The sequence below is a fragment of the Bufo bufo genome, chromosome 2 (genome assembly GCF_905171765.1).
Source record: "Bufo bufo chromosome 2, aBufBuf1.1, whole genome shotgun sequence".
Classification (NCBI taxonomy): Eukaryota; Metazoa; Chordata; class Amphibia; order Anura; family Bufonidae; genus Bufo; species Bufo bufo.
Genome location: NC_053390.1, coordinates 841812952 through 841838748, shown reverse-complemented (window position 1 = coordinate 841838748; position 25797 = coordinate 841812952). Strand labels below are relative to the sequence as shown.

The 25797-nt window shown below is 49.5% G+C and overlaps 2 long non-coding RNA genes across 2 annotated transcripts; both read left to right on the top strand.

Annotated features, from left to right (window-relative positions):
• Window positions 1-3010: 3010 nt before the first annotated feature.
• LOC120990602 lies at window positions 3011-24190 on the top strand. The gene is made up of 4 exons (XR_005776457.1): window positions 3011-3087; window positions 10407-10548; window positions 10630-10739; window positions 24167-24190. It is a non-coding gene; the product is annotated as an uncharacterized LOC120990602 (long non-coding RNA).
• On the top strand, window positions 12604-13795 carry LOC120990601. Its single transcript, XR_005776456.1, has 3 exons — window positions 12604-12617; window positions 12843-12917; window positions 13588-13795. It is a non-coding gene; the product is annotated as an uncharacterized LOC120990601 (long non-coding RNA).
• Window positions 24191-25797: the final 1607 nt, after the last annotated feature.

Genomic DNA, 25797 nt, shown 5'->3' with positions numbered 1-25797 from the left:
ACCCCACTGCCCCCCCCCCCCCCTCCCAGACCCCTTTGTCTCCTCTTCCAGAGACCTCTGTCCTCTTTCAGACTCTTCTCTCTCCGCCTTCCAGACCTCTCTCTCCTGACCCCTTGGTCCCCTCCTCCAGACTCCTCTCTCGGCCCCCCCAGACCTCTCTCTCCTCCTCCAGACCCCACTGCCCCCCCAGACTCCTCCCTTCTGACCCCTCTCTCCTTCCCACAGACCCCTTTGTCCCCCCCTCCAGAGACCTCTCTCTCTCCCTCTCGCTCCTCCTTCAAATCCCACTGCCCCCCCAGACCCCTCTCTCCTCCCCCCAGACCCCTTTGTCCCCTCCTCCAGAGACCTCTGTCTTCCCCAGACCCCTTTGTCCCCTCCTCCAGAGACCTCTGTCCTCTCCAGACCCCTTTGTCCCCTCCCCCAGACCCCTTTGTCCCCTCCTCCAGAGACCTCTGTCCTCCTCCAGACCCCTTTGTCCCCTCCCCCAGACCCCTTTGTCCCCTCCTCCAGAGACCTCTGTCCTCCCCCAGACCCCTTTGTCCTCTCCTCCAGAGACCTCTGTCCTCCCCAGACCCCTTTGTCCCCTCCTCCAGAGACCTCTGTCCTCCCCCAGACCCCTTTGTCCTCTCCTCCAGAGACCTCTGTCCTCTCCAGACCCCTTTGTCCCCTCCTCCAGAGACCTCTGTCCTCTCCAGACCCCTTTGTCCCCTCCTCCAGAGACCTCTGTCCTCTCCAGACCCCTTTGTCCTCTCCTCCAGAGACCTCTGTCCTCCCCAGACCCCTTTGTCCACTCCTCCAGAGACCTCTGTCCTCTCCAGACCCCTTTGTCCCCTCCCCCAGACCCCTTTGCCCTCTCCCCCAGACCCCTTTGCCCTCTCCCCCAGACCCCTTTGCCCCTTCCTCCAGAGACCTCTGTCCTCCTCCAGACCCCTTTGTCCCCCTCCAGACCCCTTTGTCCCCTCCCCAGACCCCTTTGTCCCCTCCTCCAGAGACCTCTGTCCTCCCCCAGACCCCTTTGTCCTCCTCCAGAGACCTCTGTCCTCCCCCAGACCCCTTTGTCCCCTCCTCCAGAGACCTCTGTCCTCCCCCAGACCCCTTTGTCCTCCTCCAGAGACCTCTGTCCTCCCCCAGACCCCTTTGTCCCCTCCTCCAGAGACCTCTGTCCTCCCCCAGACCCCTTTGTCCCCTCCTCCAGAGACCTCTGTCCTCCCCCAGACCCCTTTGTCCCCTCCTCCAGAGACCTCTGTCCTCCCCCAGACCCCTTTGTCCTTCTCCAGAGACCTCTGTCCTCCTCCAGAACCCTTTGTCCCCTCCTCCAGAGACCTCTGTCCTCCCCCAGACCCCTTTGTCCCCTCCCCAGACCCCTTTGTCCCCTCCCCAGACCACTTTGTCCCCTCCTCCAGAGACCTCTGTCCTCCCCCAGACCCCTCTGTCCTCCCCAGACCCCTTTGTCCCCTCCTCCAGAGACCTCTGTCCTCCTCACCCCTTTGCCCCCTCCTCCAGAGACCTCTGTCCTCCAGAGACCTCTGTCCTCCCCCAGACCCCTTTGTCCCCTCCCCCAGACCCCTTTGTCCCCTCCTCCAGAGACCTCTGTCCTCCCCCAGACCCCTTTGTCCCCTCCTCCAGAGACCTCTGTCCTCCCCCAGACCCCTTTGTCCCCTCCCCCAGACCCCTTTGTCCCCTCCTCCAGAGACCTCTGTCCTCCCCCAGACCCCTTTGTCCCCTCCTCCAGAGACCTCTGTCTTCCTCCTCACCCCTTTGTCCCCTCCTCCAGAGACCTCTGTCCTCCCCCAGACCCCTTTGTCCCCTCCCCCAGACCCCTTTGTCCCCTCCCCCAGACCCCTTTGTCCCCTCCCCCAGACCCCTTTGTCCCCTCCTCCAGAGACCTCTGTCCTCCCCCAGACCCCTTTGTCCCCTCCTCCAGAGACCTCTGTCCTCCTCCAGACCCCTTTGTCCCCTCCTCCAGAGACCTCTGTCCTCCCCAGACCCCTTTGTCCCCTCCCCAGACCCCTTTGTCCCCTCCTCCAGAGACCTCTGTCCTCCTCCAGACCCCTTTGTCCCCTCCTCCAGAGACCTCTGTCCTCCCCAGACCCCTTTGTCCCCTCCTCCAGAGACCTCTGTCCTCCCCCAGACCCCTTTGTCCCCTCCTCCAGAGACCTCTGTCCTCCCCCAGACCCCTTTGTCCCCTCCTCCAGAGACCTCTGTCTTCCTCCAGACCCCTTTGTCCCCTCCTCCAGAGACCTCTGTCCTCCCCCAGACCCCTTTGTCCCCTCCTCCAGAGACCTCTGTCCTCCTCCAGACCCCTTTGTCCCCTCCTCCAGAGACCTCTGTCCTCCTCCAGACACCTTTGTCCCCTCCTCCAGAGACCTCTGTCCTCCCCCAGACCCCTTTGTCCCCTCCTCCAGAGACCTCTGTCCTCCCCCAGACCCCTTTGTCCCCTCCTCCAGAGACCTCTGTCCTCCCCCAGACCCCTTTGTCCCCTCCTCCAGAGACCTCTGTCCTCCCCCAGACCCCTTTGTCCTCTCCTCCAGAGACCTCTGTCCTCCTCCAGAGACCTCTGTCCTCCCCAGACCCCTTTGTCCCCTCCTCCAGAGACCTCTGTCCTCCCCAGACCCCTTTGTCCCCTCCTCCAGAGACCTCTGTCCTCCCCCAGACCCCTTTGTCCCCTCCCCAGAGACCTCTGTCCTCCTCCAGACCCCTCGGTGGTCACCCTGACCCCCAGGACACAGAGGCAGACAGCTCAGGGGCGGCCCTCTCCTGGCAGCAGACACTATGAAGGCTCGTCCTGTGACAAGGTGGCTCTGCGCCGGTAGGTGGCGCTTCAGTCACTCCTCCTGTGTGTATGTGACAGGAGACGATCCGCACGGTGTGAATGAACAGCTGATACATACCGGCGCTGCACACTAGTAGACTGCAGGACCTGCAATGACGTCATCACCAGGCGACAATACATGTAAGGGGCGGAGCCTAGAAATGCAGACTATGAGTGGGGACTAAGGACCTGTGATCAGTCATGTGACTTCAGGGGCGGAGCTACCGAGCTGTTCCTATGGAGGAGAAGGAGTCATTCTGACAGCTGGAAGCCAGGTAAATGCTGGGGGTTGTAGTCCTCTCCTCTCCTACCTCCTCCTGTAATGTCCTCTGATATCACATAATAACAGGCTGGACATGCTGGGAGTTGTAGTCCTGTCCTACCTCCTCCTGTAATGTCCTCTGATATCACATAATAACAGGCTGGACATGCTGGGAGTTGTAGTCCTCTCCTCCCTCCTCCTGTAATGTCCTCTGATATCACATAATAACAGGCTGGACATGCTGGGAGTTGTAGTCCTCTCCTCCCTCCTCCTGTAATGTCCTCTGATATCACATAATAACAGGCTGGACATGCTGGGAGTTGTAGTCCTCTCCTACCTCCTCCTGTAATGTCCTCTGATATCACATAGTAACAGGCTGGACATGCTGGGAGTTGTAGTCCTCTCCTACCTCCTCCTGTAATGTCCTCTGATATCACATAATAACAGGCTGGACATGCTGGGAGTTGTAGTCCTCTCCTACCTCCTCCTGTAATGTCCTCTGATATCACATAATAACAGGCTGGACATGCTGGGAGTTGTAGTCCTCTCCTACCTCCTCCTGTAATGTCCTCTGATATCACATAATAACAGGCTGGACATGCTGGGAGTTGTAGTCCTCTCCTCTTCTACCTTCTCCTGTAATGTCCTCTGATATCATATAATAACAGGCTGGACATGCTGGGAGTTGTAGTCCTCTCCTACCTCCTCCTGTAATGTCCTCTGATATCACATAATAACAGGCTGGACATGCTGGGAGTTGTAGTCCTGTCCTACCTCCTCCTGTAATGTCCTCTGATATCACATAATAACAGGCTGGACATGCTGGGAGTTGTAGTCCTCTCCTCCCTCCTCCTGTAATGTCCTCTGATATCACATAATAACAGGCTGGACATGCTGGGAGTTGTAGTCCTCTCCTCCCTCCTCCTGTAATGTCCTCTGATATCACATAATAACAGGCTGGACATGCTGGGAGTTGTAGTCCTCTCCTACCTCCTCCTGTAATGTCCTCTGATATCACATAGTAACAGGCTGGACATGCTGGGAGTTGTAGTCCTCTCCTACCTCCTCCTGTAATGTCCTCTGATATCACATAATAACAGGCTGGACATGCTGGGAGTTGTAGTCCTCTCCTACCTCCTCCTGTAATGTCCTCTGATATCACATAATAACAGGCTGGACATGCTGGGAGTTGTAGTCCTCTCCTACCTCCTCCTGTAATGTCCTCTGATATCACATAATAACAGGCTGGACATGCTGGGAGTTGTAGTCCTCTCCTCTTCTACCTTCTCCTGTAATGTCCTCTGATATCATATAATAACAGGCTGGACATGCTGGGAGTTGTAGTCCTCTCCTACCTCCTCCTGTAATGTCCTCTGATATCATATAATAACAGGCTGGACATGCTGGGAGTTGTAGTCCTCTCCTCTCCTACCTCCTCCTGTAATGTCCTCTGATATCATATAATAACAGGCTGGACATGCTGGGAGTTGTAGTCCTCTCCTACCTCCTCCTGTAATGTCCTCTGATATCATATAATAACAGGCTGGACATGCTGGGAGTTGTAGTCCTCTCCTACCTCCTCCTGTAATGTCCTCTGATATCACATAATAACAGGCTGGACATGCTGGGAGTTGTAGTCCTCTCCTACCTCCTCCTGTAATGTCCTCTGATATCACATAATAACAGGCTGGACATGCTGGGAGTTGTAGTCCTCTCCTCTTCTACCTTCTCCTGTAATGTCCTCTGATATCATATAATAACAGGCTGGACATGCTGGGAGTTGTAGTCCTCTCCTACCTCCTCCTGTAATGTCCTCTGATATCATATAATAACAGGCTGGACATGCTGGGAGTTGTAGTCCTCTCCTCTCCTACCTCCTCCTGTAATGTCCTCTGATATCATATAATAACAGGCTGGACATGCTGGGAGTTGTAGTCCTCTCCTCTCCCTCCTCCCCTGTAATGTCCTCTAATATCACATAATAACAGGCTGGACATGCTGGGAGTTGTAGTCCTCTCCTACCTCCTCCTGTAATGTCCTCTGATATCACATAGTAACAGGCTGGACATGCTGGGAGTTGTAGTCCTCTCCTACCTCCTCCTGTAATGTCCTCTGATATCACATAATAACAGGCTGGACATGCTGGGAGTTGTAGTCCTCTCCTACCCCCTCCTGTAATGTCCTCTGATATCACATAATAACAGGCTGGACATGCTGGGAGTTGTAGTCCTCTCCTACCTCCTCCTGTAATGTCCTCTGATATCACATAATAACAGGCTGGACATGCTGGGAGTTGTAGTCCTCTCCTCCCCTACCTCCTCCTGTAATGTCCTCTGATATCACATAATAACGGGCTGGACATGCTGGGAGTTGTAGTCCTCTCCTCTTCTCCCTCCTCCTGTAATGTCCTCTGATATCACATAATAACGGGCTGGACATGCTGGGAGTTGTAGTCCTCTCCTACCTCCTCCTGTAATGTCCTCTGATATCATATAATAACAGGCTGGACATGCTGGGAGTTGTAGTCCTCTCCTACCTCCTCCTGTAATGTCCTCTGATATCACATAATAACAGGCTGGACATGCTGGGAGTTGTAGTCCTCTCCTACCTCCTCTTGTAATGTCCTCTGATACCACATAATAACAGGCTGGACATGCTGGGAGTTGTAGTCCTCTCCTACCTCCTCCTGTAATGTCCTCTGATATCACATAATAACAGGCTGGACATGCTGGGAGTTGTAGTCCTCTCCTCCCTCCTCCTGTAATGTCCTCTGATATCACATAGTAACAGGCTGGACATGCTGGGAGTTGTAGTCCTCTCCTACCTCCTCCTGTAATGTCCTCTGATATCACATAATAACAGGCTGGACATGCTGGGAGTTGTAGTCCTCTCCTACCTCCTCCTGTAATGTCCTCTGATATCACATAATAACGGGCCGGACATGCTGGGAGTTGTAGTCCTCTCCTACCTCCTCCTGTAATGTCCTCTGATATCACATAATAACGGGCTGGACATGCTGGGAGTTGTAGTCCTCTCCTACCTCCTCCTGTAATGTCCTCTGATATCACATAATAACAGGCTGGACATGCTGGGAGTTGTAGTCCTCTCCTACCTCCTCCTGTAATGTCCTCTGATATCACATAGTAACAGGCTGGACATGCTGGGAGTTGTAGTCCTCTTCTCCCTCCTCCTGTAATGTCCTCTGATATCATATAATAACAGGCTGGACATGCTGGGAGTTGTAGTCCTCTCCTACCTCCTCCTGTAATGTCCTCTGATATCACATAATAACAGGCTGGACATGCTGGGAGTTGTAGTCCTCTTCTACCTCCTCCTGTAATGTCCTCTGATATCACATAATAACAGGCTGGACATGCTGGGAGTTGTAGTCCTCTCCTCCCTCCTCCTGTAATGTCCTCTGATATCATATAATAACAGGCTGGACATGCTGGGAGTTGTAGTCCTCTCCTACCTCCTCCTGTTATGTCCTCTGATATCACATAATAACAGGCTGGACATGCTGGGAGTTGTAGTCCTCTCCTACCTCCTCCTGTTATGTCCTCTGATATCGCATAATAACAGGCTGGACATGCTGGGAGTTGTAGTCCTCTCCTCCCTCCTCCTGTAATGTCCTCTGATATCATATAATAACGGGCTGGACATGCTGGGAGTTGTAGTCCTCTCCTACCTCCTCCTGTAATGTCCTCTGATATCACATAATAACAGGCTGGACATGCTGGGAGTTGTAGTCCTCTCCTACCTCCTCCTGTAATGTCCTCTGATATCACATAATAACAGGCTGGACATGCTGGGAGTTGTAGTCCTCTCCTACCTCCTCCTGTAATGTCCTCTGATACCACATAATAACGGGCTGGACATGCTGGGAGTTGTAGTCCTCTCCTCCCTCCTCCTGTAATGTCCTCTGATATCATATAATAACAGGCTGGACATGCTGGGAGTTGTAGTCCTCTCCTCCCTCCTCCTGTAATGTCCTCTGATATCACATAATAACAGGCTGGACATGCTGGGAGTTGTAGTCCTCTCCTCCCTCCTCCTGTAATGTCCTCTGATATCACATAATAACAGGCTGGACATGCTGGGAGTTGTAGTCCTCTCCTACCTCCTCCTGTAATGTCCTCTGATATCACATAATAACAGGCTGGACATGCTGGGAGTTGTAGTCCTCTCCTCTTCTACCTCCTCCTGTAATGTCCTCTGATATCACATATTAACAGGCTGGACATGCTGGGAGTTGTAGTCCTCTCCTCTTCTCCCTCCTCCTGTAATGTCCTCTGATATCACATAATAACAGGCTGGACATGCTGGGAGTTGTAGTCCTCTCCTCTTCTACCTCCTCCAGTAATGTCCTCTGATATCATATACTAACGGGCTAAACATGCTGGGAGTTGTAGTCCTCTCCTCTTCTCCCTCCTCCTGTAATGTCCTCTGATATCATATAATAACGGGCCGGACATGCTGGGAGTTGTAGTCCTCTTCTACCCCCTGTAATGTTCTCTGATATCATATAATAATGGGCCGGACATGCTGGGAGTTGTAGTCCTCTCCTCTTCTCCCTCCTCCTGTAATGTCCTCTGATATCACATAATAACAGGCCGGACATGCTGGGAGTTGTAGTCCTCTTCTACCTCCTCCTGTAATGTCCTCTGATATCACATAATGACAGGCTAGAAATGTTGGGGGTTGTGGTCCTCTCCTCTTTTACCTCCTCTGTAATGTCCTATAAACTTTTTACTTTGACTATGGACTCTTTACTGTAAGAGCAGTGAGACTATGGACTCTGTACTGTAAGAGCAGTGAGACTATGGACTCTTTACTGTAAGAGCAGTGAGACTATGGACTCTGTACTGTAAGAGCAGTGAGACTATGGACTCTTTACTGTAAGAGCAGTGAGACTATGGACTCTTTACTGTAAGAGCAGTGAGACTATGGACTCTTTACTGTAAGAGCAGTGAGACTATGGACTCTTTACTGTAAGAGCAGTGAGACTATGGACTCTTTACTGTAAGAGCAGTGAGACTATGGACTCTTTACTGTAATGGCAGTGAGACTATGGACTCTGTACTGTAAGAGCAGTGAGACTATGGACTCTTTACTGTAAGAGCAGTGAGACTATGGACTCTATACTGTAAGAGCAGTGAGACTATGGACTCTTTACTGTAAGAGCAGTGAGACTATGGACTCTTTACTGTAAGAGCAGTGAGACTATGGACTCTATACTGTAAGAGCAGTGAGACTATGGACTCTTTACTGTAAGAGCAGTGAGACTATGGACTCTTTACTGTAAGAGCAGTGAGACTATGGACTCTTTACTGTAAGAGCAGTGAGACTATGGACTCTTTACTGTAAGAGCGGTGAGACTATGGACTCTTTACTGTAAGAGCAGTAAGACTATGGACTCTTTACTGTAAGAGCAGTGAGACTATGGACTCTTTACTGTAAGAGCAGTGAGACTATGGACTCTATACTGTAAGAGCAGTGAGACTATGGACTCTTTACTGTAAGAGCAGTGAGACTATGGGCTCTATACTGTAAGAGCAGTGAGACTATGGACTCTATACTGTAAGAGCAGTGAGACTATGGACTCTTTACTGTAAGAGCAGTGAGACTATGGACTCTTTACTGTAAGAGCAGTGAGACTATGGACTATTTACTGTAAGAGCAGTGAGACTGTGGACTCTTTACTGTAAGAGCAGTGAGACTATGGACTCTTTACTGTAAGAGCAGTGAGACTATGGACTCTATACTGTAAGAGCAGTGAGACTATGGACTCTATACTGTAAGAGCAGTGAGACTATGGACTCTTTACTGTAAGAGCAGTGAGACTATGGACTCTTTACTGTAAGAGCAGTGAGACTATGGACTCTTTACTGTAAGAGCAGTGAGACTATGGACTCTTTACTGTAAGAGCAGTGAGACTATGGACTCTTTACAGTAAGAGCAGTGAGACTATGGACTATATACTGTAAGAGCAGTGAGACTATGGACTCTATACTGTAAGAGCAGTGAGACTATGGACTCTTTACTGTAAGAGCAGTGAGACTATGGACTATATACTGTAAGAGCAGTGAGACTATGGACTCTTTACTGTAAGAGCAGTGAGACTGTGGACTCTTTACTGTAAGAGCAGTGAGACTATGGACTCTTTACTGTAAGAGCAGTGAGACTATGGACTCTATACTGTAAGAGCAGTGAGACTATGGACTCTTTACTGTAAGAGCAGTGAGACTATGGACTCTGTACGGTAAGAGCAGTGAGACTATGGACTCTATACTGTAAGAGCAGTGAGACTATGGACTCTATACTGTAAGAGCAGTGAGACTATGGACTCTATACTGTAAGAGCAGTGAGACTATGGACTATATACTGTAAGAGCAGTGAGACTATGGACTCTTTACTGTAAGAGCAGTGAGACTATGGACTCTATACTGTAAGAGCAGTGAGACTATGGACTCTTTACTGTAGGAGCAGTGAGACTATGGACTCTATACTGTAAGAGCAGTGAGACTATGGACTCTTTACTGTAAGAGCAGTGAGACTATGGACTCTATACTGTAAGAGCAGTGAGACTATGGACTCTATACTGTAAGAGCAGTGAGACTATGGACTCTTTACTGTAAGAGCAGTGAGACTATGGACTCTTTACTGTAAGAGCAGTGAGACTATGGACTCTTTACTGTAAGAGCAGTGAGACTATGGACTCTATACTGTAAGAGCAGTGAGACTATGGACTCTTTACTGTAAGAGCAGTGAGACTATGGACTCTATACTGTAAGAGCGGTGAGACTATGGACTCTTTACTGTACGAGCAGTGAGACTATGGACTCTATACTGTAAGAGCAGTGAGACTATGGACTCTTTACTGTAAGAGCAGTGAGACTATGGACTCTATACTGTAAGAGCAGTGAGACTATGGACTCTATACTGTAAGAGCAGTGAGACTATGGACTCTTTACTGTAAGAGCAGTGAGACTATGGACTCTTTACTGTAAGAGCAGTGAGACTATGGACTCTTTACTGTAAGAGCAGTGAGACTATGGACTCTATACTGTAAGAGCAGTGAGACTATGGACTCTTTACTGTAAGAGCAGTGAGACTATGGACTCTATACTGTAAGAGCGGTGAGACTATGGACTCTTTACTGTACGAGCAGTGAGACTATGGACTCTATACTGTAAGAGCAGTGAGACTATGGACTCTATACTGTAAGAGCAGTGAGACTATGGACTCTTTACTGTACGAGCAGTGAGACTATGGACTCTATACTGTAAGAGCGGTGAGACTATGTTCTACTACTCTCTGTTTTTTCCACAGGATTACACAATAGTGGACTTCTGTTACTCCCATCATCCATCTCCATGAGTCAGGTGGGTGGAGCCGGACTCCTCACCCTCTGCCACATGAGCAGAAGATCCTAGGACTCACCAGCAAGATCACTGAGCTGCTGACTGGAGAGGTGACACTGCTGGGAATACTGGGAGGTTCTGGGTGGGGGTCTGGAGGGGTCTGGGTGATGATGGTGTCATTGTGTTGTCAGGTTCCTTTAAGGTGTCAGGATGTCCATGGAGAAGTGGGAGTATATAGAAGGACTCAAGGATCGGTACGAGGACGCCATGATGGAGGATCACCGACCCGTCACATCACCGGGTAAGAGAAGCCTATATATGTATATGGGCACAGGCTGGCACTGGGGGTGGGGGTGTTATTACAGTCATGTGTATGATGTACACAGATTAATACTTCTATACTGTAATGTATGGAGATGACACGGTATAACAGGTCACTCCCCTTTCTGGTAATGTGATTGGTTATCATGTATGTAGGAGGAGCCTGTATGTGGGCACAGGCTGGCACTGGGGGGTGTTATTACCAGTAGTAATAAGCAGAGTACCCCTGTAAAGCCTTTGCCTCTTCCTGCCCAGCACGGTACAGATGGGGCACAGAAACCTCTGGTCACAACATCCGGGCTGAGATGGCTGCTCTTCCTCCTCCATGTAAAGACCAGTGAGGGCGCTGCAGGTGGGCTTAGTCGGCCATCACCCCTGAGGGTAGACGAGGGTCCCGACTCCCAAGTGTCTGGCGTCCCCGGTCAGCGCTGTGATTGGCTGGAATGCTGCACCAGAGGGATCAAGAAGCATCCGACTGCAGGCAGCCATGCTGTGCCCCTCTGTACTGTGTGTCTGCTGGGACTTGTGGTACACCCCAACAGCGACTCCGGTGACGAGAAGATTAACTGGGAGCTGCAGTGATCAGTGATTATTTTATATATGTTTTTTTCTTCATCCCTGATTTGTAGTCACTAAGTCCATATCCCTGTTCCTCCTGTGGCTTTCAGCGCTTAACAAATTATTGATTTTTAATTTTTTTTCCAGTCCTGCCCCGGTTTCTCGTTGTGTGATCTGTGACCGCCAAGCGCTGATCAGTGGAGATCAGGAGGTTTTCCAGTCCTGCTCCAGTTTCTCGTTGTGTGATCTGTGACCGCCAAGCGCTGATCAGTGGAGATCAGGAGGTTTTCCAGTCCTGCTCCAGTTTCTCTGTGTGTGATCTGTGACCGCCAAGTGCTCATCAGTGCCTATGTCAGGAGGTTTTCCAGTCCTGCTCCAGTTTCTCTGTGTGATCTGTGACCGCCAAGTGCTGATCAGTGGAGATCAGGAGGTTTTCCAGTCCTGCTCCAGTTTCTCTGTGTGAGCTGTGACTGCCAAGTGCTGATCAGTGGAGATCAGGAGGTTTTCCAGTCCTGCTCCAGTTTCTCTGTGTGATCTGTGACCGCCAAGTGCTGATCAGTGGAGATCAGTAGGTTTTCCAGTCCTGCTCCAGTTTCTCTGTGTGTGATCTGTGACTGCCAAGTGCTCATCAGTGCCTATGTCAGGAGGTTTTCCAGTCCTGCTCCAGTTTCTCTGTGTGATCTGTGACCGCCAAGTGCTGATCAGTGGAGATCAGGAGGTTTTCCAGTCCTGCTCCAGTTTCTCTGTGTGAGCTGTGACTGCCAAGTGCTGATCAGTGGAGATCAGGAGGTTTTCCAGTCCTGCTCCAGTTTCTCTGTGTGTGATCTGTGACCGCCAAGTGCTCATCAGTGCCTATGTCAGGAGGTTTTCCAGTCCTGCTCCAGTTTCTCTGTGTGATCTGTGACCGCCAAGTGCTGATCAGTGGAGATCAGGAGGTTTTCCAGTCCTGCTCCAGTTTCTCTGTGTGAGCTGTGACTGCCAAGTGCTGATCAGTGGAGATCAGGAGGTTTTCCAGTCCTGCTCCAGTTTCTCTGTGTGATCTGTGACCGCCAAGTGCTGATCAGTGGAGATCAGGAGGTTTTCCAGTCCTGCTCCAGTTTCTCTGTGTGAGCTGTGACCGCCAAGTGCTGATCAGTGGAGATCAGGAGGTTTTCTAGTCCTGCTCCAGTTTCTCTGTGTGTGAGCTGCGAATACTAAGTGCTGATCAGTGCCTATGTCGGAAGGTTTTCCAGTCCTGCTCCAGTTTTTCTCTGTGTGTGAGCTGTGAATACTAAGTGCTGATCAGTGCCTACATCAGGAGGTTTTCCAGTCCTGCTCCAGTTTTTCTCTGTGTGCGAGCTGTGAATACTAAGCGCTGATCAGTGCCTACATCAGGAGGTTTTCCAGTCCTGCTCCAGTTTTCTGTGTGTGATCTGTGACCCCCCAAGTGCTGATCAGTGCCTATGTCAGGAGGTTTTCCAGTCCTGCTCCAGTTTTCTGTGTGTGATCTGTGACCCCCCAAGTGCTGATCAGTGGAGATCAGGAGGTTTTCCAGTCCTGCTCCAGTTTCTCTGTATGTGATCTGTGACCGCCAAGTGCTGATCAGTGCCTATATCAGGAGGTTTTCCAGTCCTGCTCCAGTTTCTCTGTATGTGATCTGTGACCGCCAAGTGCTGATCAGTGCCTATGTCAGGAGGTTTTCCAGTCCTGCTCCAGTTTTCTGTGTGTGATCTGTGACCCCCAAGTGCTGATCAGTGGAAATCAGGAGGTTTTCTAGTCCTGCTCCAGTTTTTCTGTGTGTGAGCTGTGAATACTAAGCGCTGATCAGTGCCTATGTCAGGAGGTTTTCCAGTCCTGCTCCAGTTTTTCTCTGTGTGTGATCTGTGACCGCCAAGCGCTGATCAGTGGAAATCAGGAGGTTTTCTAGTCCTACTCCAGTTTTTCTGTGTGTGAGCTGTGAATACTAAGCGCTGATCAGTGCCTATGTCAGGAGGTTTTCCAGTCCTGCTCCAGTTTTTCTCTGTGTGTGATCTGTGACCGCCAAGCGCTGATCAGTGGAAATCAGGAGGTTTTCTAGTCCTGCTCCAGTTTTTCTGTGTGTGAGCTGTGAATACTAAGCGCTGATCAGTGCCTATGTCAGGAGGTTTCTAGTCCTGCTCCAGTTTCTCTGTGTGTGAGCTGTGAATACTAAGCGCTGATCAGTGCCTATGTCAGGAGGTTTCTAGTCCTGCTCCAGTTTCTCTGTGTGTGAGCTGTGAATACTAAGCGCTGATCAGTGCCTATGTTAGGAGGTTTTCCAGTCCTGCTCCAGTTTTTCTGTGTGTGATCTGTGACCGCCAAGTGCTGATCAGTGCCTACATCAGGAGGTTTTCCAGTCCTGCTCCAGTTTTTCTGTGTGTGAGCTGTGACTGCCAAGCGCTGATCAGTGCCTATATCAGGAGGTTTTCCAGTCCTGCTCCAGTTTTTCTGTGTGTGAGCTGTGACTGCCAAGCGCTGATCAGTGCCTATGTCTTGAGGTTTCTAGTCCTGCCCCGGTTTCTCGTTGTGTGAGCTGTGACCCCCCAAGTGCTGATCAGTGCTTATGTCAGGAGGTTTCTAGTCCTACCCCGGTTTTTCTGTGTGTGAGCTGTGACCGCCAAGTGCTGATTAGTGCTTACATCAGGAGGTTTTCCAGTCCTGCTCCAGTTTCTCTGTGTGTGAGCTGTGACTGCCAAGTGCTGATCAGTGGAAATCAGGAGGTTTTCCAGTCCTGCTCCAGTTTTTCTGTGTGTGAGCTGTGACCGCCAAGTGCTGATCAGTGCCTACATCAGGAGGTTTTCCAGTCCTGCTCCAGTTTTTCTCTCTGTGTGATCTGTGACCGCCAAGTGCTTTTCAGTGGAGATCAGGAGGTTTTCCAGTCCTGCTCCAGTTTTTCTGTGTGTGAGCTGTGAATACTAAGCGCTGATCAGTGCCTATGTCAGGAGGTTTCTAGTCCTGCTTCAGTTTCTCTGTGTGTGATCTGTGACTGCCAAGTGCTGATCAGTGCCTACATCAGGAGGTTTCTAGTCCTGCTCCAGTTTTTCTCTGTCTGTGAGCTGTGAATACTAAGCGCTGATCAGTGCCTACATCAGAAAGTTTTCCAGTCCTGCTCCAGTTTTTCTGTGTGTGATCTGTGACCGCCAAGTGCTGATCTGTGCTTATGTCAGGAGGTTTTCAAGTCCTGCTCCAGTTTTTCTGTGTGTGATCTGTGACCGCCAAGTGCTGATCAGTGCCTACATCAGGAGGTTTTCCAGTCCTGCTCCAGTTTTCTGTGTGTGAGCTGTGACTGCCAAGCGCTGATCAGTGCCTATGTCAGGAGGTTTTCCAGTCCTGCTCCAGTTTCTCTGTGTGTGATCTGTGAACCCCCAAGTGCTGATCAATGGATATCAGGAGGTTTTCCAGTCCTGCTCCAGTTTTTCTGTGTGTGATCTGTGACCGCCAAGCGCTGATCAGTGCCTATATCAAGAGGTTTTCCAGTCCTGCTCCAGTTTGTGGCAGAACCCGCCTCGCCACTGGGCATTGGAGAGGCCTGGCTGCCCGCCTCCTACCTGCTGACTATGGCCCCTGGTAAATTGGTACGTTTGAATGCAATATTTGTGCATGTGGTATTTTATATTGCTGCTACTGGCCCTTTAATGGCCATCCGTGGACATATTATGACTTTTAGGAACAATGCCCCTTTAAGACTGTGTAGCAGATTGCATTCAGGCTGTTTTAAATACTATGTATGTTATTATGTGTTCGGTTAAATTGTATATGTGCATGCCAGGGTTCAAGTTAGTCCATTACGTTTGGTAATTGTATTTTGTGGATTGCGTCTCAGACAATGCTTATTGTGTTGGTTAATTACATCTCAGACAATGCTCATTGTGTTTTGTTTATTGCGTTACAGACTGAGGGAAGGGGATTTTGCGTACAATTGCTGGGAAGGTTTAAATACTGTAGATACATATGATTGGCTGTTTTTGCAGAGCCCTGTGGGTAGTAACCTTGTTGGAAGATGTGTATAAATCAATGCTTGTGTTAAAATAAAGAGAGTTCCTGTTTTAACCCTCAAGGTGAAGTGTCGTCTCATTCTTGGGGGAGGATTTATTGTATGCTGTCCCAGTTTGACTGCTAGGAGTGAAAACCTATTCGTATGGTTCCTATTCAACTGTCTACAGCATTCATATGCTTGAAGAGGATTTATATGCTTCTTCGGTTCGGTGATTGTGGTGTCTGCCAGAGTGCTTGGGAACCTCAGGAAAACGCTAGGAGCATCCGTCAACGGAGGTACTCAGTCGGGGTGCCAGGTGATCCGTTACACAGTTTTTCTCTGTGTGTGATCTGTGACCCCCCAAGTGCTGATCAGTGCTTATGTCAGGAGGTTTCTAGTCCTGCCCCGGTTTCTCGTTGAGTGAGCTGTGACCGCCAAGTGCTGATCAGTGCCTACATCAGGAGGTTTTCCAGTCCTGCTCCAGTTTCTCTGTGTGTGAGCTGTGACTGCCAAGTGCTGATCAGTGTAGATCAGGAAGTTTTCCAGTCCTGCTCCAGTTTTTCTGTGTGTGATCTGTGACCGCCAAGTGCTGATTAGTGCCTACATCAGGAGGTTTTCCAGTCCTGCTCCAGTTTTCTGTGTGTGAGCTGTGACTGCCAAGCGCTGATCAGTGCCTATGTCTTTAGGTTTCTAGTCCTGCCCCGGTTTCTCGTTGTGTGAGCTGTGACCCCCCAAGTGCTGATCAGTGCTTATGTCAGGAGGTTTCTAGTCCTGCCCCGGTTTCTCATTGAGTGATCTGTGACCACCAAGTGCTGATCAGTGGAAATCAGGAGGTTTTCCAGTCCTGCTCCAGTTTCTCTGTGTGTGATCTGTGACCGCCAAGTGCTGATCAGTGGAGATCAGGAGGTTTTCCAGTCCTGCTCCAGTTTCTCTATGTGTGATCTGTGACCACCAAGTGCTGATCAGTGCCTATGTCAGGAGGTTTTCCAGTCCTGCTCCAGTTTCTCTGTGTGTAATCTGTGACCGCCAAGTGCTGATCAGTGGAGATCAGGAGGTTTTCCAGTCCTGCTCCAGTTTTTCTCTCTGTGTGATCTGTGACCGCCAAGTGCTGATCAGTGCCTATGTCAGGAGGTTTCCAGTCCTGCTCCAGTTTTCTGTGTGTGATCTGTGACCGCCAAGTGCTGATCAGTGCCTATGTCAGGAGGTTTTCCAGTCCTGCTCCAGTTTCTCTGTGTGTGATCTGTGAACCCCCAAGCGCTGATCAATGGATATCAGGAGGTTTTCCAGTCCTGCTTCAGTTTTTCTGTGTGTGATCTGTGACCGCCAAGCGCTGATCAGTGCCTATATCAGGAGGTTTTCCAGTCCTGCTCCAGTTTCTCTGTGTGTGATCTGTGACCACCAAGTGCTGATCAGTGCCTATGTCAGGAGGTTTTCCAGTCCTGCTCCAGTTTTTCTCTCTTTGTGAGCTGTGACCGCCAAGTGCTGATCAGTGGAGATCAGGAGGTTTTCCAGTCCTGCTCCAGTTTCTCTGTATGTGATCTGTGACCACCAAGTGCTGATCAGTGGAAATCAGGAGGTTTTCTAGTCCTGCTCCAGTTTCTCTGTGTGTGATCTGTGACCGCCAAGTGCTGATCAGTGGAAATCAGGAGGTTTTCCAGTCCTGCTCCAGTTTTTCTGTGTGTGAGCTGTGACCGCCAAGTGCTGATCAGTGGAAATCAGGAGGTTTTCCAGTCCTGCTCCAGTTTTTCTGTGTGTGAGCTGTGACCGCCAAGTGCTGATCAGTGCCTACATCAGGAGGTTTTCCAGTCCCGCTCCAGTTTTCTGTGTGTGATCTGTGACCGCCAAGCGCTGATCAGTGGAAATCAGGAGGTTTTCCAGTCCTGCTCCAGTTTCTCTATGTGTGATCTGTGACCACCAAGTGCTGATCAGTGCCTATGTCAGGAGGTTTTCCAGTCCTGCTCCAGTTTCTCTGTGTGTGATCTGTGAACCCCCAAGCGCTGATCAGTGGAAATCAGGAGGTTTTCCAGTCCTGCTCCAGTTTCTCTATGTGTGATCTGTGACCACCAAGTGCTGATCAGTGCCTATGTCAGGAGGTTTTCCAGTCCTGCTCCAGTTTTCTGTGTGTGATCTGTGACCCACAAGTGCTGATCAGTGCCTATGTCAGAAGGTTTCTAGTCCTGCCCCGGTTTCTCGTTGTGTGAGCTGTTACTGCCAAGCGCTGATCAGTGCCTATGTCAGGAGGTTTCCAGTCCTGCTCCAGTTTCTCTGTGTGTGATCTGTGACCGCCAAGTGCTGATCAGTGCCTATGTCAGGAGGTTTCCAGTCCTGCTCCAGTTTTCTGTGTGTGATCTGTGAACCCCCAAGCGCTGATCAGTGCCTATATCAGGAGGTTTTCCAGTCCTGCTCCAGTTTCTCTGTGTGTGATCTGTGAACCCCCAAGCGCTGATCAGTGGAAATCAGGAGGTTTTCCAGTCCTGCTCCAGTTTCTCTGTGTGTGATCTGTGACCACCAAGTGCTGATCAGTGGAAATCAGGAGGTTTTCCAGTCCTGCTCCAGTTTCTCTGTGTGTGATCTGTGACCCACAAGTGCTGATCAGTGCCTATGTCAGAAGGTTTCTAGTCCTGCCCCGGTTTCTCGTTGTGTGAGCTGTGACTGCCAAGCGCTGATCAGTGCCTATGTCAGGAGGTTTCCAGTCCTGCTCCAGTTTCTCTGTGTGTGATCTGTGACCGCCAAGTGCTGATCAGTGCCTATGTCAGGAGGTTTCCAGTCCTGCTCCAGTTTTCTGTGTGTGATCTGTGAACCCCCAAGTGCTGATCAGTGGAGATCAGGAGGTTTCCAGTCCTGCCCCGGTTTCTCGTTGTGTGAGCTGTGACTGCCAAGCGCTGATCAGTGCCTATGTCAGGAGGTTTCCAGTCCTGCTCCAGTTTCTCTGTGTGTGATCTGTGACCGCCAAGTGCTGATCAGTGCCTATGTCAGGAGGTTTCCAGTCCTGCTCCAGTTTTCTGTGTGTGATCTGTGAACCCCCAAGTGCTGATCAGTGGAGATCAGGAGGTTTCTAGTCCTGCCCCGGTTTCTCGTTGTGTGAGCTGTGACAGCCAAGTGCTGATCAGTGGAGATCAGGAGGTTTCTAGTCCTGCCCCGGTTTCTCGTTGTGTGAGCTGTGACCGCCAAGTGCTGATCAGTGCCTACATCAGGAGGTTTTCCAGTCCTGCTACAGTTTTCTGTGTGTGATCTGTGACTGCCAAGTGCTGATCAGTGGAAATCAGGAGGTTTTCCAGTCCTGCTCCAGTTTTCTGTGTGTGATCTGTGAACCCCCAAGTGCTGATCAGTGGAGATCAGGAGGTTTCTAGTCCTGCCCCGGTTTCTCGTTGTGTGAGCTGTGACCGCCAAGTGCTGATCAGTGCCTACATCAGAAGGTTTTCCATTCCTGCTCCAGTTTCTCTGTGTGTGAGCTGTGACTGCCAAGTGCTGATCAGTGGAAATCAGGAGGTTTTCCAGTCCTGCTCCAGTTTTCTGTGTGTGATCTGTGAACCCCCAAGTGCTGATCAGTGGAGATCAGGAGGTTTCTAGTCCTGCCCCGGTTTCTCGTTGTGTGAGCTGTGACCGCCAAGTGCTGATCAGTGCCTACATCAGGAGGTTTTCCAGTCCTGCTCCAGTTTCTCTGTGTGTGAGCTGTGACTGCCAAGTGCTGATCAGTGTAGATCAGGAGGTTTTCCAGTCCTGCTCCAGTTTTCTGTGTGTGATCTGTGAACCCCCAAGCGCTGATCAGTGCCTATGTCAGGAGGTTTCTAGTCCTGCCCCGGTTTCTCGTTGTGTGAGCTGTGACAGCCAAGTGCTGATCAGTGGAGATCAGGAGGTTTCTAGTCCTGCCCCGGTTTCTCGTTGTGTGAGCTGTGACCGCCAAGTGCTGATCAGTGGAGATCAGGAGGTTTCTAGTCCTGCCCCGGTTTCTCGTTGTGTGAGCTGTGAACCCCCAAGCGCTGATCAGTGCCTATGTCAGGAGGTTTCTAGTCCTGCCCGGTTTCTCGTTGTGTGAGCTGTGACCGCCAAGTGCTGATCAGTGGAGATCAGGAGGTTTCTAGTCCTGCCCCGGTTTCTCGTTGTGTGAGCTGTGAACCCCCAAGCGCTGATCAGTGCCTATGTCAGGAGGTTTCTAGTCCTGCCCCGGTTTCTCGTTGTGTGAGCTGTGACCCCCCAAGTGCTGATCAGTGGAGATCAGGAGGTTTCTAGTCCTGCCCCGGTTTCTCGTTGTGTGAGCTGTGACCGCTGTTATCACAATATTTGTGATTCTCATCTTCTTTATGTGGTGACAAATCAGTTAGAAGTGTAATTATGTATCATACTGCTTCCATAATGAGACCAGACACACCAGTTGGTTTCATTGAAACATCTTCTCATCCCCCTGAGCCAGAACAAGAGAGGCTTTATTCCAGTTACATTGCCTTAAAGTATAACTGTCGTATTATTTTTTTTGGAGTATTGGATTGTGGTGATTAATATCTCCTTGGTGGCCCTATTTAAACTTTTCACTGTTTATTCAATTACCCCTTAATTCCACAGTGTTGTTTCCTGTACTGCCTGCTTTTACCTGTGCTTACAATAGGGTTGCTAGGCATGGTCCGTCTGTCTGTTGCTAGGCACGGTCCGTCTATCTGTTGAAGGACGGAGGACGCAGCATCGTGCAGGGTCACATTACAGACAGCCAGGGACTGTAAGTAAATGACTAAAGCCAGGTCCTCCCCAGCAGCTGATAACAGTGCCTGGGCTGTGTGCACTTCTACCTGTCCCTGCACTTGGCAGACGCTCCCTCGCTCAGCAGAGCTGGAGAATGCAGAGCTGGAGCAGCGCAGACCAGGGAAGGGAGATCTGCTGTCTGCTCAGTGTATAAATGAGAGCAACATGTGGTAAGAGGACCCCTTTGTGCTGCAGGAGATTAACCCTTTAGGGGGAGGGCTCTGGTTACTGACACTTTTGGGGGGCTATTGTTACTGGCTAGTGAGGGCAGGCGGGATTAGCCTCAGGGTGAGGGCAGTGACGGCCATCTTAACTGAATAGTGAGATTGCAGTTTTCTGCAGACTGGTTGCTAAGGGCTGAATCTTATTAAATATGGGGTAAGTCAGTCTAATAGTAACTGATTCTGGAATATCATGTTATTAGTAACTACATATATGAAAATTGAAATTAGGGTCTAAGTGGGACAAATATCCTTTAAATAGCAGACATGACATCACAAAAGGGGTGTTCCTTAAGACGAGACTATTGGCTCCTTAACCTGATAGGCGTGGCTTCAGCAACTTCAACTCTGAGTTCATAGGTAGATTTGAAAACTGCAATTTAACCCCCCTCCCCCTCCCCTATTGACCATAAGACAGAAGAAGGCAGACATGGCTCATACATCTGGTTTGCGGCCATCGAGTGGAGAGAGATATAAAGCCTATCCCTCACAAATCCCTCCTTTTACGGGAAATAGACCAACGGTGAACAGGCAAAGTGAGGTACTCTCCAACGCTCCTTATTGCTTCAAGGACTGCTTCCAACTGTCAGGACCTATCCGAGTCACTACTTGTCTCATTCAGCTGAATTATATAAGAACAATATCCTGGAGGGAAAACACCAAAGGGCTTTCCTGTATAAATCCTGTCTCTAAGGTCCGGTTGTCATATTTTAAAATTGGCCAAATATTTAATGCCAATTATAGGTAAGGATGTAGGAGCCACAGATGCTACTGAACTTTGAGGTTTCTCCCTCACTAACATTCTAGTTTTGCCTAGGGGATCTTGGTCACTTACACATGCTCCTAACACATATATCCCCAAATCCTGTTGGATAGGATTTCTAATGGACAGGAACAGAGGATTACACTCATCATGTTTACAGCTGTTTGGTGGGGTTCTCTTCAGGATAGTCATCCTTTGGGACAAACCTTCGCCTTTCCTGACTCTAGAGGTAGTTTCCACTGGTTTATATTCCCGACACTCCAGACTAGTGCTCCATTCTGTTAATCTCCAATATCCACAGTTAGTGTGGTCATATCTAAACACAATGACCATAGACTGGGTCAGTCACACAGATGTACTTATCAGACCAAAACCAAGTGTCCTATCTGTCCTCTGTCTTACAGTCCACTATACTGCAAAAGTCAACTTAGTTGTTCCTGACTCATCTTGATAATATATCACCGGTGGAGTTTGATTTGACTGTGATTTCCCCCTTGTACAATATGAAACAAAACATTATGGCTCTTATAGTCTGGGCACTTGATTGCAATACGACACGTAGATCCAATCAGGTTCTTCTTCCAGTTCGACAGCAGTGGCGGCGGTTATCAGGACTTGATGTAGATCTTCAAACCGTAGCTCTAGGACTTTCCACCCGTCTCTTGTTTCACCACTATCCAATCTCCTGATTGTGAAGAATGAATCGCTTCTATACAGTCTGGATTCTAGGAAACAACTAAAACTTGGAAATAAACTTGGAAGTCCACTGGCCCTAAGCCATCCTGTATCACACAGACTTCCACTTAGCGTAGACTTCAGGTAACAGCTTAGCCTTTACCTTCTCGGGAAGCATCGGGGCATCAAACATCAGCCCCAGTTTGTTCTCTGACAGCGACACAAATACTAAAGATAAAAGTACGTTCTACAGCTACACATAATACCTTTAACATTAATCAATATGGTAATTGCAGCACTAACGATGTGGTTTACTGTATCACCTGTTCTATATACAGCCTCCAATATGTCGGCTGTACCACAGATAGCCTTAAAGTGAGAATCTGCAAACCTCCTTCGGACCTTCCACATACAAAGGTGAGCAATGTCTCCCAGTCTACACTTCGCGGTCTCTCATCAGGGCAATACCGCAGGTCTCCAGGTTCAAGCTCTGGAAAGAGTTAATCCTCCTACCAGAGGTGGGGGCTTCTCAACAGGGACTCCTATTGGATTTTTCGCATGGGCTCCCGTGTCCCAACAGGTTTGAATCGTAAACCCGATTTCATCCTGACTATTGATTCCTATTCATACTATATTTTTAGTGTTAATATTTTCTTTGTTTTCATCCAACTTTTTACTTTTATTTTCATTCTCACCTGGCATTATAACAGGAGGCTGACTATGCATGTTCACTTCTGCTGATCGCAATCGCCTGTGATCGTCAGGAACGTGGCTATTTAAGATCGCAGCCATTCAGTAACAAACTGGTCATGAATAAGGATCAGAGTATCTGAAACGCGTAGACTTGTCTGCTATCTTGGATTTTTAACTACCCTGTGTGTATTGGAATAAAGAACATCATCTCTTTTTTGGAAGCTGGACCTCCTTCTTCGTTTTCTACTAGTTCTCTACCGGAAGTCCATGCTTCCATTATAAGATCTATCAGGTGAGCGCAGCCTCTGGACTTTTCAAACCCTCAGCATTCATTATTGATGGGCTTACCCATGGATCAAACCTCTGCTTCACCAGATTGGACCATAATGGGCGATACCGAAGGCATACCTGGATGTTAGCAGTCTTACCCTCAGCCATCTTACAAGCCTCAGCGGGTGTCTTCAGCTCGGTCTCCTGCACTGACATTGCTGGACGGAGTGCTTCTTTCTTGACCACATCTGATTAAAGGGAGTCTGTCAGCACATTTACCCCTTTTTAACAGTTCCCATAGCGCTGTAGCCGCAACACAGATGATTAAAACGGTACCTTTATATGCTTTTGTGGACTTGTAAAACTGCCAAAAACTAACTTTGATGCATATGTAAATGAGGGCTCGCAAGTGCCCAGGGGTGGCGTCCACCGCGTTGGTGCCCAGGCAGTTCTGACTCTTATCCCTGCCCAGCCTCTTCCTCTGCCCGCCCATCTGTTTTCTCTCCCCCTCAGCGAGATCCCGCTCCTGCGCGCTGACTTCCTTGGCCGGGGCATGCGCACTGCGATGCCCATTGCTGGCACGGCATCGCAGTAGCTTATGCGCATGCGCCGGCTAACGGATCAAAGAGATAAATGTACCTCTGTTGGCTCTCTGTGTCTGCAGTGACAGCTGCTCGCTCGGCTTTCCTCCTCTTCTCCTTCGCCGATGGACCGCCTCCTTTCTGCAGTTTTTGCGCCGTTAGCCGGCGCATGTGCATAAGTTACTGCGATGCCGTGCCAGCAATGGCCATCGCAGTGCGCATGCCCCGACCAAGGAACAGGAAGGAGTGGGGGTGTAAGGTGGCGTGTATCTTTTCTATTGTATCTTCTGTCACATCTGTATGCAAGAGGAAGTTCCCCCCCCTCCCCCTTCCAGATGGGGGAAGCTGTTACTTTCTGTCTCTTTGAGGCTGCTTGCTTGAGCTGAACGGAAACCGTCTTGTGACACATGATAAAGCAAAGAGCAAGATTCTTGTTATAGGCGTTGGCTGGGTACCTGGCCGCCATTTTAACTACAGTATAATTCTCAACAAGCAAGTGTCCATTTTGTATCAATAGTCCATAACAAAATCTCCTTGGAAGCTTAGCCTGGACCTTGAGCCATGCAGTCCTTTCACTCTAAACCTGACATCTCTGGCTTCTTGGTAGTTAGACTTTTTAGTAACTGTATTGGACGTGTCTGAGTTAGCAGTTCTCCTGCTTTTTTCTTTCTGGTTCCCTCCTTCCTGCTCACGTTGGACCCCCCCCCATCCTAAGACATGACCCTAAGGCAGGTCTCTGGATGGAAGAGCAGTTCTAGGACTGGGGTTTCCATGTGGGTGACCGGATTAGCTTGGGGTTCAGCTGGTGAGGAGCAGAACATTGTAATTTAGGCCCCAATCGCTAAACCTAGAAGTGAAGGAGCTGAGAGAAGTGTCTGATCTATAGACAGATCTACAGGAGGCCATGTATTCAGTCACTGTGTGCTTGTGTCTCCACAGATGGATCCAGGAGGAGAAATACTTCAGAGAGATGTCTCCGTCCTCTGTATTCCCAGGACTGTCCAGAGGAGAAGTTCTCAGAGAACCATCAGGTAGATGGAGCTGAGGTCTCCCCCAGAACCTGACCAGAAAGTGATTGAACCAAAGATCATTCTACATTTTTGTTCTTTAGGATGAAAATCTGATTGATATTAAGGTGGAGATTAAAGATGAAGCAGAAGAGGAGACGGATTTATGGGGCGATCAGCAGTGTAAGGAGGGGGACTGTCATGTCAGGGTCACCTGGATACTACTCCCATCATCTCATCATCACATGTAATGATCTCTCCTGTCCCTGTGTGTTTCCTACAGATGGAATCATAGAAAGAAATCCCCCCGAGAGATGTCCCCGTCCTCTGTATTCCCAGGACTGTCCAGAGGAGAAGCTCCCAGAGAACCATCAGGTAGATGGAGCTGAGGTCTATACACACCTATATAGGGGGCTCCTGTAGTCATAGAGGGGTCAAAGATTGTGGGGGTCTCATTTTTATTATTATTAAAGCGCCATTCATTCCCTGTCTCTGTACATATGATAAGCGGTGCACATACATAATACAGACAATTGCACTAAGCATAAACAAGACGAGTTACAGACTGGTACAGAAGGAGAGAGGGCCCTGCCCGTGAGGCTTACAATCTACATGGTATGGGAGAAGGACACAGTAGGTGCGGGTAAAGCTGCTCATGGCGGTATAGAGGCAGCAGGGTCACTGGTTGTAGGCTTGTCTGAAGAGGTGGGTTTTCAGGTTTCTTTTGAAGGATTCCACTGTAGGTAAGAGTCTGGTATGTTGGAGTAGCGAGTTCCAGAGAATAGGGGATGCACGGGAGAATCTTGGAGGCGATTGTGGGAAGAGGTGTAAATAGGAGAGGAGGGAAAGAGGTCCTTTTAGGATCGGAGATTGTGTATGGGGATGTATCGGGAAAGTAGCTCAGAGATGTAGGGAGGGGACAGGTTGTGGACGCCTTGTATGTATTTGTTAGTATTTTGAACTGAATTAATTGGGCAATGGGGAGCCAGTGAAGGGATTAGCAGAGGGGAGAGGCAGAGGAGTAACAGGGTGAGAGGTGGATTAGTCGGGCAGCAGAGTTGAGGATAGATTGGAGGGGTGCGAGAGTGCTAGATGGGAGGCCACAGAGGAGCATGTTGCAGTAGTCTAGGCAGGAGATGATGAGGGCATGTACAATTAGTTTCACAGACTCAAAGTTGAGGAGATGTTTTTGAGTTGGAGGCGGCAGGTGGTGGAAAGGGCTTGGATGTGCGGTCGGAAGGAGAGGGCAGAATCCAAGGTCACCTCAAGGCAGTGGACTTGGTTGACCGGGGATAGTGTGCAGCCATTGATTGTGATAGATAGGTCTGTAGGGGGGGGGGTTGAGCAAGATGGGGGAAAGATGATGAATTCTGTTTTATCCATGTTAAGTTTTAGAAAGCAAAAGGAGAAGAAGGAGGATATGGAAGATAGCCATTGTGGGATTCTTGATAGTAAGGTGGTGATGTCTGGGCCAGAGAGGTAGATTTGTGTGTCATCAGCGAAAAAATTATACTGAAGGCCATGGGACTCTATGAGCTGTTCCAGGCCAAAAGTGTAGATAGA